Here is a 13,706-nt window from a genome sequence, read left to right on the forward strand (position 1 = left end):
AGAAAAACTAGCAAGCGCTAGATTTACTAGGATCCTAAGCTCTTTGGGGCAGGGACTGACTTTTTGTTACATGTGCCACAGTCTAGCCTATTATAATTCTATATTGGTACTGAAGTAGCATCTATAGGCCCCAATCAAAAATCAGTCCTCAGTGAGCATAAATGCTTAGCCCATTGAGGACTGATTCTTGACTGGGACCTCTAGATGCTACTTCAGTACCAATATAGAATTATAATAGGCCAGACTGTGTCACATCCTGTGTGCCTGCTCTGGGGGCAACGGGACAAGGGGTGACTTTACGTCACTGCCAGAATACTACTACCATGAGTAGCTGCAGGGGAGAGTGGAGAGAAGCTTCTATGGGACCACTACGTCTGCACTTGTGCATATGGGTGGGAGTGGGCAAGAAGGGACGGGGAATGGGTGGAGGCTGTGCACTGGATGATTTATGCTTGTCTAGTGTAGGGCAGGTGCAGGGTCTGTCAACCCAAGAGCAGGAGGAAACTGGGAAGCAAATGGTAACTCTGGAGTCACAATCTGCCTCCAACACACTGCCCCACACATAGGGGCTTGTGGCAAAGCCATGACTGATCCCAATCATATTAGAGGAGTACTTGTGTGGGCAAACCTTCCCCAGCCCTCCTAATATTCCAAATTATTCCTCATTTCTTACCCACAGCTCTTCTTGCTATGCCAGTCCTGGGCAAGGTGGCTTAGTAACCCTGATTGATGATTGACAGGCACTATCATGAACCCAACAAACCTGTTTTCACTTATTCACAAGGTAACACAGCATTCACTTTCCTGTCCTTTTAGTAATGTTTAGCTTGATTTTTTTCCAGACTTTTTTGTTTAGGTAACAAATTTCTTCTTCTCCTTAACCCCTCACAGACATCTAAGCAGGAGGCATTGTATTCCTGTGGTGCCTTTCACATCCTTTGCCTGTTACTGTCTCTGTCACCTTCCTTCTGTATGGGCACATGAAAGTGATGCTTGGTGAGGCGCCTCGGTCCTCCTTTCTCATCAAGGTCACCCATTAAGAATTCTCTAAAAGTACTAGGGTCTGTGATCTTCCATTTGGTGAAATGTCCCTCAGCTTCTCTTTCCACCCATTCTGTAATGGGCTGGGAAATTAGTTTGTTGGAGTTATCTCATAGAGGTAATGTGATGCAGTGCAGTGAGTATTGGACTGGAGCTCAGCAGCCATGGGTTATTTTCCTGGCTCTGCTGGACAAATTACATAACCTCTTTATCCATCTGTTTCCTCTTCTTCCTTCACCCCCTCTCCCTGCCCTGTCTTGCCTATTTAGATTGTAAGCTCTGGGGGGACAGGGATTGTCTCTTGCTGTGTGTTTGTATAAGGCCTAGAACAAGAGTAGGCAATCTATGGCACACGTGCCAAAGGTGGCCTGGTGCTCAGTTTTCATAGGGTACCCACTGTCCATAGTTTTTGCATCAATAACTCTTTCAAAATAATGTGTGGAATTTTTCAGTGAATGTGGAGCTGAAGAGCAGGCTTAATGGGGAAAATAAATCTGGTTACTGAAAGTACCTTCCTGGAGCTTTTTTTAAATTCTCCCTTCCTCTGGACCCCAGTTCCTTTAAGAAATTTAGGAAGAACGGTAATAGCAAAATGTATTGTTTCCCAGTGAAATCTCAGTAAATCTTAACTTTTCTGTTCATCAAAATGCTGTTTCATCAAAACTGAAACTTCTCATGGAAACATGTCAATTTTGATAACATTTTGTTGAGGGAAAAAAAATGAAAAGAAAATTCTCATAAGGCTGAAACATGCCATTTTGACACCTTTTTTAATGGACAGTTTCAATTTTTTGCTTTGAAACTACTGTGATGGGTTCCCCCAGTGCTGCCACCTGGAACTGGGGTACCACTGAGCCCCTCTGACCCACCAGCCTGGGCTCCCTCTTACACTGTACAAGCTACAAAGCCCTCCAGGCTCCAGCCTGCACTTTCACCAGCATACACTGGTAGGGCCACACCCAGCTGACCAGCTCCTTCATAGGAAGGCTACAGCTAGGGTACCCCCTCTGGAGTATAAACTCAAAATTAAACTGTCTTGTGCTGCACAGGAAACTGTACAGCATAAGCTCATAAAATTCACCCTCTCCCTCAATGTGGAGAGAAATACGCAACAGCCTTTTGCCCCTGAGTTATGATTCCCACACACTAGTTTAGATAAAGCAAAAACAAGTTTATTAACTACAAAAGATAGATTGTACGTCATTATAAGTGATAGCAAACAGATCAAAGCAGTTTACCTAGCAAATAAACAAAAAAACCACAAACTAAATGTAATATACTAAATAGATTGGATATGAATAGCAAATTCTCACCCTAAGAGATGATACAAGCAGGCTGCAGATTCTTTAGGGACATGCTGCACTTGCTTAAAGCTTGGAATCCCCAGGTGTTCCATTCCCAGGCTAAAAATCCCTTTAGCCTGGGACCATCACTTCCCCCAGTTCAGTCTTTATTCCTCAAGTGTTTCTAGTTGTGTTGTTGTAGGGAGAGTGAGGTCATAAGTCATAATGTCTTTTCCCCCTTTTATATCTTTTTCTCAATAGTTGGAAAGCTCTTTTGCTGTGATGTGGGTAAACCAGTTCTCATTGTGTGGTGCTATCTTGGAGAGGTTTCTATTGTACACAGTTCCTGGGGTAATCCTTGTGCTTGTGTGCATGTCCTCAATAAGCCACTAACATTGTTTGGCCTTTTTACTGCCATACCTGAAAGGTTGCTTGTGAGTGTTTTCAATCTCACATGTTTCAGTAACTCATACATAGTGTAACAAAGTTCCTCTTCTATCTTGGTGGGCCCTGCGCTTATTGGCAGATTTGCTCGCTTTAGAGATTCACCATGTGGTTCAGGAAACAGCCCAGACACCTTCCCCTCTGGTGGGAGCCACAGATCAGGTCAATTCCTCCTGTGTCTGATCAGGAGTTGGGAGGTTTGGGGGGAACCCAGGCCCACCCTCTACTCCGGGTTCCAGCCCAGGGCCCTGCGGATTGCAGCTGTCTAAAGTGCCTCCGGTAACAGCTGCGTGACAGCTACAACTCCCTGGGCTACTTCCCCATGGCCTCCTCCAAACACCTTCTTTATCCTCACCACAGGACCTTCCTCCTGATGTCTGTTAACACTTGTACTCCTCAGTCCTCCAGCAGTATGTCTTCTCACTCTCAGCTCCAAGTACCTCTTGCTCCCAGCTCCTCACATGCACACTAAAAACTGAAGTGAGGTCCTTTTTAACTCAGGTGCCCTGATTAGCCAGCCTGTCCTAACTGATTCTAGCAGTTTCTTCTTAATTGGCTCCAGGTGTCCTAATTAGCCTGCCTGCCTTAGTTGGTTCCAGCAAGTTCCTGCTTGTTCTGGAACTGCCCCTGTTACCTTACCCAGGGAAAAGGGATCTACTTAATTGGGACTAATATATCTGCCTTTTAACACTCTCCTGTAGCCATCTGGCCTGACCCTGTCACAATAGCCAAACTGCATAACTTCATATACGACAATAGCATATACAATCCAATGAGATATTAATGTCTAGCAGATCAAGACTTTTAGAATGATACCTCTCAAGGCATACTTTGCACAAAACATATCGTAATTACATGAATACTGGGGTGCCAGGGTGTCAAAGCCACACTTCATTTTGAAATTTATTTTATATTATAAAACACGTTTTTAAAAAATCCAAAATGCCAAAATTGAAGCAAATCCTTTGCCCCAAAATTAATTTGTTTGGGGAATCTTTGTTTTTCAGGATTTGTCAATTTTGTTTTTGTTATAATTTGAAAGGAAAACAAATGCTGACATAATAGAATTTCCCACAAAATATAAATTCCATCTCCCACATAGCTCTAATAATAACATTGACACTGATCTTTTACAGAGAGTTTGTTTTTTCTAGTGGAAGAAAGAATTTTTCTGTATACACTTTCAAGCCAAAGCTGCTTACTAACAATACCGGAGGTAGGTAATAATACTACGTGGTAGGGAAATATCACTATCCTATCATTTTGAAGTTGCAGGAAGTTTAGACAGAGAGAGGTTAAGGTGAGTTGCCAAATCTCACACATGAACTCTATGCCAGAGCCAAGAATAGAACCCAGCTTTCATGAATCTCAGACCCATGGTTTAGTCAGAAGCTCAAATAAACATGATTTTTACGTACTTTGTTTTCAATATGACATACACGTCTTTACATTGGAGGCTGAAACCAATGCATTACTTCTCATCACAGCTTCCAACCCTTCAGGGCCCTGATGTATGTTGACAGGATACATGGACAAAAAGAGGGTTACAGTACCAAAAATAGTGACAAAGAGACAGATGAGGCGATGGGTGGGAAGTTTGAAGTGATGTAGAATTCTTTTCCATAACCTGTTTAATTTTTAAATAATTCTATTTCAAGATTCAACATTTATTACCTTAAAGACAGTAAAAAAGCAGAGAGAGATCAGCAGGTTTGTGTGGGCCAGAAGAAAATTTTGAATTTGAATGGATGGACCTACCACATAATTAAGTACAGGTGAAAGTTATGCTTCACAGCATATGATAAGAACATAAGAATGGCCATACTGGGTCAGATCAAAGGTCCATCTAGCCCAGTATCCTCTCTTCCAACAGTGGCCAGTGCCAGGTGCCCCAGAGGGAATGAACAGAACAGGTTATCATCAAGTGATCCATCCAGGGCCACCCAGAGGATTCTGGGGGCCTGGGGTCTTCGGCGGCGGGGGGTCCTTCCATTCCAGGATCCACCGCCAAAGTGCCCCGAAGACACGCGGCGGGGACCCCCCGCCGCCGAATTACTGACGAAGTGGGACCCGCTGCCAAACTGCAGCCGGATCTTTGGGGCACTTCGGCAGCGGGTCCCGGAGTGGAAGGACCCCCCACCGACGAAGACCGGGAACAGAAGAAGCTCCAGGGGCCCAGGCCCCACGAGAGTTTTCCGGGGCCCCCAGAATGAGTGAAAGACCCACTCCAGGGGCCCTGAAAAACTCTCATGGGGGCCTCTGCGGGGCCTGGGGCAAATTGCCCCTCTTGCCCCCCCCACCCCAGGCGGCCCTGGATCCATCCCCAGTCACCCATTCCCAGCTTCTGGCAAACAGAGGCTAAGGACACCATCCCTGTCCATCCTGGCTAATAGCCATTGATGGACCTAGCCTCCATGAACTTATCTAGTTCTTTTTTGAGCCCTGTTATATTTATAGGTGACATAAGTGATAGGACACTTTTGACCCAAAAGTTAGACGAGACAAAAGGTATCTCCACAGATAAACTCCAGAGTACCACAACCTTTATTTATTACTATAGATGTGTCTTTGTGAAACAAGATTTGTTTGCCCTACTGTGTGTTTTTTATAAACATACACACATGTGCATGTGTGCACACATGTCCTGTATGTGGAGATAATACTCCTGTGATGATCTGGAGAACAATGTAAAGAAATTACTAGAAATGGGAGTTTTATACTATAGAAAAGAAGAGATTCCTAAATTCCTAAAAGGATCTCAACTTGTTTCTAGACCTGTACAGTCCAGAGATAACAGATTTTAAAATGATGACATTCTTACCTATAGAACTTTGCCACTTTTAGGGGTGTTTTTTGGTGGGGGGGGGAGGGAGTTGTGGTGTTCTAAATGTATTACTTTTAATTTTTCTTAATTTTTCTTTCCCTCTGAACTCTGTTTAGTTGGATCCATAGTGGTTTTCTTTACTGATGGAGTATAACAAGAAATAATTACAACAGAATTCTTTCACTTTCTAAAATATTCATTAAATATTTGTATGGGGTATATTCAAAAACAGTATAATTTTTTAGCAGAACTCATTTGGAACAACCTGCACAGTCCACAGTTGTCTGTGCAGCTCATGAGTAACCTGACCATCTCAAATTCATGCTGACTAATCCATTAGTACCATATTGTAATTTGTTCCATGTGTGTGTGTATTGCACATATATTTAATAAACATGCACATATGTGGGTATACCAAACAAATTCTGTGTGTATTTTATTGACATTTTTAACAGCAAAACCATGTAACTCATCTCCCTTGTTTTTCTTCATTCTTCCTTTTTTTCTCTTTCTCTTCCTTCTTTCCACCTATTCCCTCACACTATTCCCTCCCTATTCCCGTCTCTCATGACCACCCTCTTACCCAGTCCTGCTCCCTCTTGCTATCTGGGAATCAGACTTAGTAGCCACTGAATATTATGGTGAATAACCTGGTAATCAGTGTAAGGCATTTTAAAATGCTCAGGTTTTCCATTATCTAAAATTGTTGTTTTAAAATCTTCCTTCTTCCCATTCTGCTTCCTACTTCAATTTCCTCCTGCTTATTTTCCCAGTTATTTTTTCCCCTCAGGCTTCCCCCCACCCTTCTCTATCATTCTCATCCACTCTCTTCTAGCTCCTATGAGTGCCCATAGGGTCTAACATTTTGTGCCCTCCATTTTCCTAACCCTTTAATCCTGATATGCTGCTTTACTGGCTCAGAGGTTGCAGAACTGCTACTGCATTGCTACCCTTTCATTTCACAGAGCTGGCTCTCCTCAGCTGGCTCTTCTGTTCCTTATTCTACCTCTCTGTAGGAAATACTTCCTGATTTGGAAGCCTTACACATGTAAATGTGTGAAAATCCTGACCCTATAAAAGTTAATAGGAAAACTCTCAGTGAGTTCAAAAGGGTCAGGATTTCACCCTATGAATCAATATACTTTATTTAGACTACAAAAGTGAGACCATTAGGGCTGAATTTCAAAATGGAATAATTGACACAGAAGAGCAGATGTGTCAGGTTGGTGTGCACAGGAAGTATATTGGCTTCACTGGTGATTTCCTTGGTTTGTGTATGTGTGTTTAATGATTGTATTGGTGGGATTTTTACTTAAGCAACCTTCATTCTAATTTAGCAAGGTTTTTTTCTGTGGGAGATATACAAGATCAATCTTTTCATGGGAAAACTCTAGTGACACCTTTATTACATATGGCATAAGTAGTGTAAAGATTTTGTCATAGTTATTTTTAGTAAAAGTCAGGGAAACATCACGGGCAATAAACAAAAATTCATGGAAGCCCATGACCTGTCCCTAACTTTTATTAAAAATAACTGTGACAAAATGGGAGTGACAGGGGGATGAGAGCATGAGCCCTGCTGCAGTTGGGGAGGGAAGGTCCAGCTCCTGCTGCCGATGGAGGCTGAGAGCTGCGGGTCCCTCTGCCACCCCCAGCAGCTCAATGCTCTGGGGTTGGCAGGTGGGAGCTGTGGGAGCCCCTTGCTGCCCTTGGCAGCTCAGAGCTCCAGGGCACTCACCTCCTGACAGCTCCAGCCCCGCCCCAGGGCTAAAGCAGAAAATGTCATAGAGGTCTCTGGAACTCAGCGAATCCGTGACCTCCTTGACATAATCTTAGCTTTAGGCATAAGTAATATTGCTGCTGCTCTAATCTGAGGAGATATCTGAAACAGCTAACTTGTTTAACTTATTTTCTCTTCATCCTTGTGCTCTCAAAGCACTCTGGAAGACAAGAAGATTCCTTTAAAGCCAAGTTGTCCCAGTTTACCTGCTGCTTAGACAAGCCACGCTGTGCAATCAGGATTAAGAAAATGTCATTTTAAAACTTATGCTTGACTGCATTGCTCTTTATACTTTTAATGTAATGAATTATATAATAGAACTAGTTGTACAGAGGAGTCTAGAGAAATGTAAAATCATGTTTTCCAGGCCATTTGAGGATCCAAGGAAAAGACAAACTATGGATGTCTTTTAACTCACTCTTTCCCCTTTCTTGTTGTAATGCATTTTGGTCAATTTAACATGTTATCAGTTCACAGTGGTAATTCCATTTTATTATAAAGATTGTAATAAAGTTAGGATTAATGCACTGTTTCCAAATTAAAAATGATCTATAACAGTGGTTCTCAACCAGGGGTAGTGTGCCCCAGGGGGTCCACAGAGGTCTTCTATGGGGTATATCAGCTCATCTAGATATTTGTCTAATTTTACAACAGGCTACATAAAAAGCACTATTGAAGTCAGTATGCACTAAAATTTCATAGAAACAATGACTGTTTATGCTACTCTATATGCTATACACTGAAATGTAAGTACAGTATTTATATTCCAATTGATTTATTTTATAACTATATGGTAAAATGAGAAAGGAATCATTTTTTTCAGTAATAGTGTGCTGTGTCACTTTTGTATTTTATGTCTCATTTCGTAAGTACATAGTTTTTAAGTGAGGTGAAAATTGGGGCACACAAGACAAATCAAACTCCTGAAAAGCGTACAATAGTCTAGAAAGCTTGAGAGCTACTGATCTATAACCCCTATCTCTCTCTCTGTGCTGTTTACTGTGGCCTCCCAAATTAGTAGTCATCTCTACAATTTTTTTTTCAGATTTAGTCACAACTTCCAAGAAACTGCTTTTTCTTTGTCCAGATTGTGTCCCACTTTCCTGTAGAGACTATACATTTTCCACTGGTTCTAATGCAGATTAAATTGTGCGCTGTTCTAGCTACTTAAGAGCTACAGTCTGTGTGTGAATGTGAAGTAAACTGATAAGAGAAACAAAGAAGATTCAAAAGCCAGAAAGATGAAAGAGGTACTTTTACTGAAAACGTCTGCACTGTGAAATATGAGTTGTATAATGACTGTGGCTTGAACATGTTGCAATTAGCTTCCAGCAATTTTAGATACACAGTGACGGGTAAGCAGTTGCTATGTGTGTGTGTGTGTGTGTGTTTTGTTTCTTGAAACAATATAACAATTAACACTTGTACTGCTTTTTTAAAAAAAATCTATTATTAGTCTGACAGGTGTATGAGCTCTTTTGTCAAAAGGATTTCTTTGAAAAGGAATCAGTGTATTCTGTTTCTCTGCAGTAAACAACATACTCTGATTTTAGAAGATAAAAGCAGTCATAAACAAAAGGCCTTCATTTAAATTCAAGCATCATTGCTCACACAAGTATATTAAAGAAATCCTCTTTTAAAAACATGATTCAAAGCTGGGGAAGAAATAAAAAGCCCACTCCTGGATTTAAAATGTGCCCTTGTTAGCGGAGAAGTGAGGAATAATTTAAAGCAATAAAGTTTAAAATCCTGTCAGACTGTAGTTATCAGTGTAATCTCTAGCAAAAGATTGCTGATGGCAGGTATGGAACTTAAAACTGCAGCAGCAAGAACATTCAATCTTCTGCTCTTGAGAAACCTCTGCTCATCTCAGGTGATGCTGTTGTGATTGGGAATTTAGATGTAGTGAGAAAAGAACACAGGAGAGGAAGAAATTCTATATTTTAGATACAGACCAAACTGGAAGTTGGTTGGGCTTAGAATTTGGATACCAATTGCAGGCAAAAATTGAAAAGATATGTATTTTTTAAAATCAGCATTGTAGGTTAAGAACTCCTTTGCCCTTCAGTGTATGCTGGAAGGAAGACTTGAATTTAAACCCTGAATATTTTCTTTTTCTTTTTTTGTTAAGCTAGTGCTTTGATGTGATAATTGATTATCATACCTGTTTTTGCCTCCCCTTCAGGGGTTTAGGAAAGAAGGGACTGACCTACTCTCTTAACAGTGGCACAGTTGGTGATTATAATATCACAGCAGTGGCTGCTACACCAGTGTCCAGTGTCTGTTTCAAACCTCCCCGTGCTTATCACTATCCTGTTTGGACTTCTAGCACTTTAATTCAGTGTGTTAAGACATACAAATATTTGTGAATGATTTTTAATGAACCAGGATAAACTAATATATTTTTTTTAAAATGTTCTGTCTCTTTTAATATTGATCCAGGTACTACTGCCTTGTGTTTAAAGTTTATTGGGATGACATTTGAGAACTTGGGGCCAGATTTTTAAAGGTATTTAGGCTCCTAAAAGTGTACGAGGGCACTGAATGGGATTTTTGAAAGCACCCAGGCACCTAGGCTCAGATTTTTAAAGGTATTCAGGTGTGCAATTTTTAACTGATTTAGGAGCCTAAATTTCATTTTCAAAAGGTCTGTGACAGGATGTTAGATGGGGTGGGATCTGAGTTACTACAGAGAATTCTTTCCTGGGTTCTGGCTGGTGAGTCTTGCCCACATGCTCAGGTTTTAGCTGATTGCCATATTTGGGGTAAGGAAGGAATTTTCCTCCAGGGAAGATTGGCAGAGGCCCAGGAGGTTTTTCGCCTTCCTCTGCAGCGTGGGGCATGGGTCATTTGCTGGAAGATTCTCTGCTTCTTGAGTTCTTTAAACCATGATTTGAGGACTTCAGTACCTCAGATATAGGATAGGGGTTTGTTAAAGGAGTGGGTGGGTGAGATTCTGTGGCCTGCGTTGTGCAGGAGGTCAGACTAGATGATCATAATGGTCCCTTCTGACCTTAAAGTCTATGAGTCTATGAGTTAGTACTTAGGAGTCAACATTGACAGTTGATGGGATGTAAGCTCATGTGCCTTTTGAAAATGAGGATATGTCTACACTATCCACCGGATCAGCAGGTAGTGATCGATGTATCGCGTCTTGTCTAGATGCAATACATCAATTCCCAAACGCGCTCCCCGTCGACTCCGGAACTCCACCAGAGCGAAAGGCGGAAGCAGAGTTGACGGGGGAGCGGCAGCCGTCGATCCCGTGCCGTGAGGATACGAAGTATGTCAGTTTAAGTCGATCTAAGATATGTCAACTTCAGCTACACTATTCTCTTAGCTGAAGTTGAGTATCTTAGATCGATCCCCACCTCCCTAGTGTAGAGCAGGCCCAAGATAAAGGCTCCTAAATCAGTTAAGAGTTTCAACACTGAGCACAGAAATGCCTAAATACCTTTTTAAAAATCTGGACCCTAATTCTTACTGAAATCAGTGGGAGTTAAGCACCTGGGCACTTTTGAAAATTACATTAGTAACAAGATCTACAAAGGGAGTTATTCCAAAGTTTAGATCTGCATAATGACTGCTCAGCTGCCGCCTAATCCTGTAGGAATCTGGGTTTCAGGGCCAGCTCCAGCGTTTCTGCTGCCCCAAGTGGCGGGAAAAAAAAGCCACGATCGGCAGCACTTCAGTGGCAGCTCTACCACCACTGCTTCATTCCTTGGCAGCAAGTCCTTCACTCCAAGAGGGACCGAGGGACCCATGCTGAATTGCAGCCGAAGACCTGGATGTGCCGCCCCTTTACGTTGGCTGCCCCAAGCACCTGCTTGCTGCGCTGGTGCCTGGAGCCAGCTCTGATGGGTTTCCACCAGTAAAATCCCAATGGCACTTAAATTTCTGTCTGTGGCCATTCTTCCTGAGTCCACGGAGAAGTTTAATGCCTAAGCATCAATGGAATTCTCTGGCTACGCCAGGGATTGGTGCGGGCCAAGGGATGTGCTGGCTGCGACTTCTCGCAGCCCCCATTGGCCTGGAGAGGCGAACTGCGGCCAGTGGGAGCTGTGATAGGCCGAACCTGCAGACGCGGCAGGTAAACAAACCAGCCTGGCCCACCAGGGTGCTTACCCTGGTGAGCCACATGCCAAAGGCTGCCGATCCCTGGACTAGGCATTCCCCAGCCTGTCTCTCATGGAGCCTCATTCAATAGGCATTCTCAACTTGAGTGGATCCATGCAAAACACACTATAACCCAGTGGTTAGAGCTCTCAGCCAGGATGTCTCCTATTGAAGATGGTCCACTTAAATAGTCATTGGGCCAGAGAGAGTATCAGAATGATTGTATAGGTCAGTGGTTAGGTACTCACCAGGAAGACCCAGGCTCCAGTCCTCGTGCCAATGAATATTTAATACGAAGTGGAACAGCTTCAACAGAACAGACTGAGAAAGCTCTGCCCAGAACACTGTATACCCCCGTGGCTATACAGGTTATGAGAAACTGTTGGAAAAGTGGGGATTTGAACCTTCATATCCCATAGTCTAGCCGAGTTTGTTAATCACTGTTATAAGGAGACTTCACCCCTTCCTCATTAGTTTTTTGTGAGAAAGGGCTGACCTGGCTTTGGAGCCTCACTCCAGGAGAGGGTTAGCAGCTGTGAATCCTGAGAGGAGATAGGTGCCTCATTCCCTCTGAGAGGTGGGACTTAAGCATTTCCTCACCCTTTCCAACTAGTTAGCTTAGTCAGTTTACTGGCTTTTGTGGATCCCATCCTTAGGTGTCTAATTCTCCCCATGCATTGTATAGGGGGCCTGGGCACCTAATTTAGGATTATGGATTGGTGTCAGAACGCCTAAAGTTAGGTATTGCAATGCTGACCCTATGTACACTTTGTGGATCCATCTCTAGGTACCTATTTGCATCTTTAGGCACCTAAACACCTTTAAAAATCTTGCCTTCAGTGTGAGCTCTTAATTTTGTTCTTATGTAGTTTTCATTGTATAGTTTTTGTGAGAACACTGCTGCTCAGACAGGTCTTTCTAATATATTATCTGTGAAATTGGAGGTTAAGTAGCTACATTATGATGGAATGAAGAATAATGTATTTACTCTCATAACAGATCCATATCCTCTAAATTCAATGATTTTTTTTACTCTTGATTGGTTTTGCTGTGACACACTGTCTACTGCATTGCACATAATTGTGATTCAAGAGTCTTTTTTCTCCTCTCATATATTTTCATGTTTGTATTGAATGTCTCAATGGTAACTCTAAGCCAAGTTAGAAAAAGAATTACTATGATTTATACAGCATCACACCTCTGAAGTCAATGTGAGTTTTATTATCTACTTCAGTGGGAGCAAGGCCAGGCCACTCAATTGGGAATCTGAGGTACTATCCAGGCAATACTAAGAATTGATTGATTGTTCTTTTTCACGTTATACAGACCTAATCATTCTAGCCTCACATAAAATTGTGGCTTGGTTATGGAGAAGTGTGTAGTCAGAAGAGTCTTGATTTTTTAAATCTTCATTTGCTGCTTTTTATCAAGTGAATTTGATCATTGAATTTACATGAAACCTAAAAACTTGCACATGATGAAATTAACTGGGGAATACATTTAGTTTAACCCTGTTGTCTGGATATTCAGAATATTTATTAGTTTTTCTTTGGAACTTTCTATGCATTTCTGTTGTAGTCATAGAGCAAGAACAGATCTTCCCAGTAGTTAAGGTATTAACTGACAAACTGTACCCTATTGACTAATGTACCATAATCATATTTATAAGGCTCCACGTTCACATCCTATAGGGATTGTATTTATTTAAAATAATTAAGTGGTGATTTAGGCAGAAATTTTGCAAGGAGAGAAAAAATCTATCTATAGAATTATAGAATCATAAAAATGCAGAGCTAGAAGGGACCTTGAGAGGTCATCTAGTTCAGCGCCATGCGCTGAAGCAGAACCAAGTATACTTAGACCATCCCTGACAGTTGTTTGTCTAACCTACTTGTAAAAACCTCCAGTGATGGGGATTCCATAACTTGGAAGACTATTCCAGTGCATAATTATCCTTATAGTTAGAAAGTTTTTCTAATATCTAACCTAAATCCCCCTTGCTGCAGATTAACCCATTCCTTCTTGTCCTACCTTCAGTGAACATGGAGCACAATTGATCACCATCCGCTTATAATAATTACATCTAGACCAGATTTCCCTAGTTTGCTGAAGAGAATGGCATGTAGGACTGTGTCAAAAGCGTTACTTAAAATCAAGCTATATCATGAATAATACTTCCTCCCATCCACTAAGCCAGACTTGTCAAAGAAGGAAATTA

This window comes from Mauremys mutica, chromosome 3, assembly GCF_020497125.1.
Source record: "Mauremys mutica isolate MM-2020 ecotype Southern chromosome 3, ASM2049712v1, whole genome shotgun sequence".
Taxonomy (NCBI): Eukaryota; Metazoa; Chordata; order Testudines; family Geoemydidae; genus Mauremys; species Mauremys mutica.